The sequence below is a fragment of the Megascapheus bottae genome, unplaced genomic scaffold (genome assembly GCF_031878675.1).
Source record: "Megascapheus bottae isolate mThoBot1 unplaced genomic scaffold, mThoBot2.hap1 HAP1_SCAFFOLD_47, whole genome shotgun sequence".
Taxonomy (NCBI): Eukaryota; Metazoa; Chordata; class Mammalia; order Rodentia; family Geomyidae; genus Megascapheus; species Megascapheus bottae.
Genome location: NW_028327641.1, coordinates 2,803,805 through 2,808,792, shown reverse-complemented (window position 1 = coordinate 2,808,792; position 4,988 = coordinate 2,803,805).

The following is a 4,988-nucleotide window of genomic DNA, read 5'->3' as shown; positions in this document are numbered from 1 at the left end:
GTGGGATTGTGTGATTGAAGTGCCCCATTAAGGGCAGTGTTAGCACATCCAAACTTGGATACCAGGAATGCTGAAATCTCAAAGCTAAGATTTCTGTTGGCTAGAGAAATGCTGGTGTGTCTGTTATTCACTAAAAGTTCAGGTGCAAAGATTCTGAAGCTTGATGCCATGTGTTTATTCCATTTAGTAAAATTATTTTAATGCACTGTATAAGTTAAACATTTGATAAGAGTCAGGGGTAGTGAAAACATTGTTCTTGAATTCAGGTGTCTGGCAGGGTAATGGGGGGTGTTGGTGGCTGGGACTATGAAGCTGGAGCTGCTATCAAACCATGGATCATGTTCCTCTTTGCCTGGGAGAAATGACTCCAAAGATGAAATTTGAATGGTGAGGAAAAGATGATGATGTACTCAGGAAATTTCTTCTAAACAAATACTCATGTGGAAGTGGGATGGGGGCTGGGCATATCTGAGGCAGAGCTTAAGGGGGCTTCTCATGGCGTTGAGAACGTTCCTTGCGACTTCAGGCATGCAGCAGGGTGTTTTAGATGGCCATTGTGAGATGGATGGAATAAGACTGGAGACAAGATGAATGCTGGGATCCTGCAATGCTCTTGCATGAGTGGCTGGTGGCTCACCTGAAAGAACTAATTATGTCTAAAAAAGAAATCAGGAATTTGTTTTGATTAGATAAAACCTGTAATCCGAGGCATATTCAGGATCCTGATCTTAGTATTGTGGTTTAAAACCAACCCAGCAAAGGGAAAAATGCATGAGACTCTTACTCCCAGTTTAGAGCAAGAACAAAGATTGAAGTAGAGCTGTGGCTCAAGAGCTAGAGTGCTACCTTGAGCAAAGAAAAGCCAAGAAAAAGCTCCAGGTCTTGAGTTCAAGGGCAGGAATGAAAAAAGGAAGGTTAAAAAAGGGAAGTATGTGAGGAAGGGAAATATATAAATGAAAGAGAGAAGGAACTAGAAACTTAAAACTAGAGAATATTTAAAAGTCATCAGTCCTTTTAAGAAAAGTGTTGGAGTATGGGTTCTATATGTGGTGAACTGGAAGCCCAGCAGTGACTTGTTAACCAAAGAGTCACCATGACGAGCAAAGGATAGAAATCTGCATGAGCCTCTTACGGGATGGAGTCACAGAAGGGAACCTCAGCTCCCATCCCATAGTTAGAAGTATATAGAGATGGGGAAGTTGGCATCACCTTGATGTCATTGTGTCCATGGAGACTGGAAGACATGGCTCTGTGAAAGCACAATGCTCTGGTTACTGAGCTGAGAGGCTGAGGAGAGCCAAGTCCTGGCCATGAAGAAATCAGGGTGGCAGCAGAGCAACTCTGCTGCAGTGTGTGCCTGCTTGGCTGTTCTTATTCTGTGGTGGATCAGGCCGGAGCGGGTGATAGTAACTGTTTTGTGGTCACAAGTCCTTCACCAACAGCTTCCTCTGGGATCCTCATAAGCTACAGGGTGGCTGGTGGTGGGATGTGTGTGGGGTGGAAGTGACAGAGGGATGGACGCATGGCAAGGTGGGTGAAGAGATGAGAGGAATACTCAGAAGCCACAGGAGGGGTGCAGATGGGGAAATGCTAGGGGCCCCAGGGGACAGTGGGAGTTAGGGAACAGTTGGTTCCTTCTGCAGGGTTGACACCGCTTCACAAACCCAACAGAATGAGGTTCACATTACAGATGTCAGAGACAGTGCAGATTGCCAATGGGCGCCATCACAGAGCTCAAAGCCAAAGTCTGAGATGTAGAAGGGGTTGACCCAGTAGCTGCACAGGGCCCATGGATCATCCTGTGCATCCCCCAGCCTGTGACTTCCCCCACCCCCTTGGCAGGGAAGCTCCATGCCCACATCCTGCTCCCAGGTCCCCTCCAATTCCATTCTCCCTTGGATTTTGCAGACTGTCTACCATCAGGATCTAAAATTCTATTCATCACTTTATGTCCTTATCACAGATTTGCTACTTTGGCAGGATCTCCCCGTGCCTGGAGAGTGGGCATGTCATGTACTCTCTGAGGAGAAGTTGCCCCAGGAGAAGAAATATGCACTTCATGTGAGTGTTGGACAGGGCAGGAGGGCTCCCTAGGATCAGAAGCCACAGGAGCGGTGCAGATGGGGGAATGCTAGGGGCCCCAGGGGACACTGGGAGTTAGGGCACAGTTGGTTCCTTCTGCAGGGTTGACACCGCTTCACAAACCCAACAGAATGAGGTTCACATTACAGATGTCAGAGACAGTGCAGATTGCCAATGGGCGCAGGGGTTACTGTCACCCCCAGATGCTGGCTGCATGCTGGGATGCATGCACAGATGTTTTCAGGATCAGATAATGAGGATGTTGCAGGGGTAACCATTCTTTTCAGATGGCTCTCTACCTCTCTTGAGCTTCATCTATGTCTTTGGCTTTTTCTTGGCAGTTAACTGGAAATGAGAGTTTCATGGACTTTCCTTTGTGGACTGGCTTCAAACAGAAGCTATGCACAGTTTTCAAACCATACCCTACTGAAGAAGGGAAGCTTGATCTGGTGCTTAACTGGGTTGCACTTTGGCTCCGTTTGCTATGCCTCACGGGAGGGGGCTCATCATTTGTAGACTAAGATCTCATGACCTTCAAAGCCAAATGCTACCTGAAAGTTCAGGGTCCCAGCCTATGTGTTGGGCCTGGGTGAATACATTCTCTGTTATGCTGGGTCATCAACCTATGTTTTAAGCTGGAAGTACGCAGTGCCACATTTGATAAGAACATCTGCCAGAGATTGTCACCTCATGAAAGCAGATTCTAAATTTGTATTCCATTTCCTGTGGTGGAGAAATCCCCTCCAATTTAGACAGGCTCACATCCACCTGCAGGTCACACTCCTAATGCACCCTTGAGTGTCCTCATGGTATTGGGATATAAGTTTGTAGGGAATGCTGGTTTAGTCCATGAATTATCTGGACAAGTGATGACAAACGTGTTGTGGATTAATATGAGAACAATTTAAGAAGCCCTGGAGGAGCATCAACCTGACCCTCTGTGGTGCTATAAATCTGATAGGATGTTCCAGACTGAGAAACAATCACATGGCTTTGTGTTTGGCATCCAGACATGTGAGTGTATGTCTTAGCTGTCAGCCAATACAGAGGAGGACATGAATAAGTGGGTGGAAAGCATCTGTCAGACCCCTGTCTGGGGGCAGGTGGAGAGAACATAGGAAGGTAGATACCATGGCTGTGGTGGGGCCAAAAAAAGGGTAAAAGAGGCAAAGGAACCAGGTACTGGTAGCTCAAGACTGTCATCCTAGCTACTCAGGAGTTTGAGATCTGAGGATCACAATTCAAAGCCAGCCCAGGACAGAAACTCCATGAGACTCTTATCTGCAATAAACTACTGAATGCAAGAAGCTCAAGCTCGGTGACAGCATCCAGGCCTAGCGTTCAAAACCCAGGACTAGCAGAAAAAAGTATCAAAGGACAAGAAGCTGGCCAAAAGTTAGAGGGACTCTATCTTGACAAACAATACAATGGTACGTTGCATCCAGAATACTTGCACAAAATCTGGAAATGCCTGAGACCTATCTATGTATGTTTCCTGTTTGTCTAAATACATATGTTTATGCATTTATATATTAGTATAGAGAGACAGATCAATACATATGACTATACATATATACATAGCCAGACACTTATGGGTGGGTGGTATACTGTGTGAGAGTTTGTTTTTGAGTTTTGTGGATGGCTATCTCTGTTTAGGAAAGATAGAAAATATGTAAATATCTTTTAAAAAACTTGATAAAATATGGAGAGACATAAGCTCTTGAGGGAATCTGAAATGACAAGATTATTCACAGGCACGTTTATCCTTATGGATTCCTCAGCAAGTTTTAATTTTTTTCATTATTTTCTGCCTTTTTTTGAACCAGTGCTAAGGATTTCTCTCAGGGACCAGGTGCTGCCAATTAGTAATTTTCTCATGGCTGGTACAAGAGAAACTGAGACACAGTTCCACTTTTGCCTTATTTATTCGTGCTTAACTGAAGATAAAGATTTCTATCAGTGACTTTCTTTCAGGGGCTGGATTCTAACGAAGATCCCCAGACCTCAGCCTTCTCTATAGCTACAATTAACAATATGAGAACCCAGCACTGGGTTCCAATGCACAGGGCAAGAAACTGAGTGAATCTCTCAACTCCAATTAGCTATAGTAAGCTAGAAGTGAAAGACCAATACCTTTGAGGAAAAGATGCTGAGGGTTATCACACAGGCCCTATGAGTAAGCCCTAAACCCTGTACACATGTGTGCAAGCACACATTGGCAGATACACACACACATGCACACACACAATATCTCAGGCAATATTGTATTTTGAATTAATATCCAAAGATTGGACAACAGGATAGCAAGTAATAAAATCTGTTTTTCTTGTCTACATTGAGGGAAAGGGATAAGTCACAAGATGCAGAAGCAAAGAATTCAGAGGCAAATGCTGTGAGTGAATAACTTGTAAAAAGCACATTTCTTTTCTTTTCTTTTCTTTTGTTTTCTCTGCCATTCCTGGGGCTTGAACTCAGGGCCTGAGCACTGCTCTTGGCTTTTCCCAAGTCTAGCCCTCTGCTACTTGACCCACATTGCCATATGGATTTTTATATCTGTGTGATATTAAGGACTCAAACCTAGATCTTCATGGATGCTAGGCAAGCACTCTACCACTGGGCCAAACTCTAAACCCAGATAAAGTATTTATAAATAGTCATCATCATATCAAAATATCCTTTCTCCTACAAAGAATGAACACTTATCTATGTCTGTAAGACTTTTTTTGTCACCAATGCTTCTGTGATTTTCCCACTTGCATTTTTACAGATGACAGCACAGATATTCATCAGGAAGAAAAATAGATTAGGATACAGAAACCTAACAACGTCCTAGTAGATTGAAGTGAAAAATATGTGCAAGATGGCCTGGGTGTTTCATCTATTTGTAGAGTGCCTGGCTACCACCC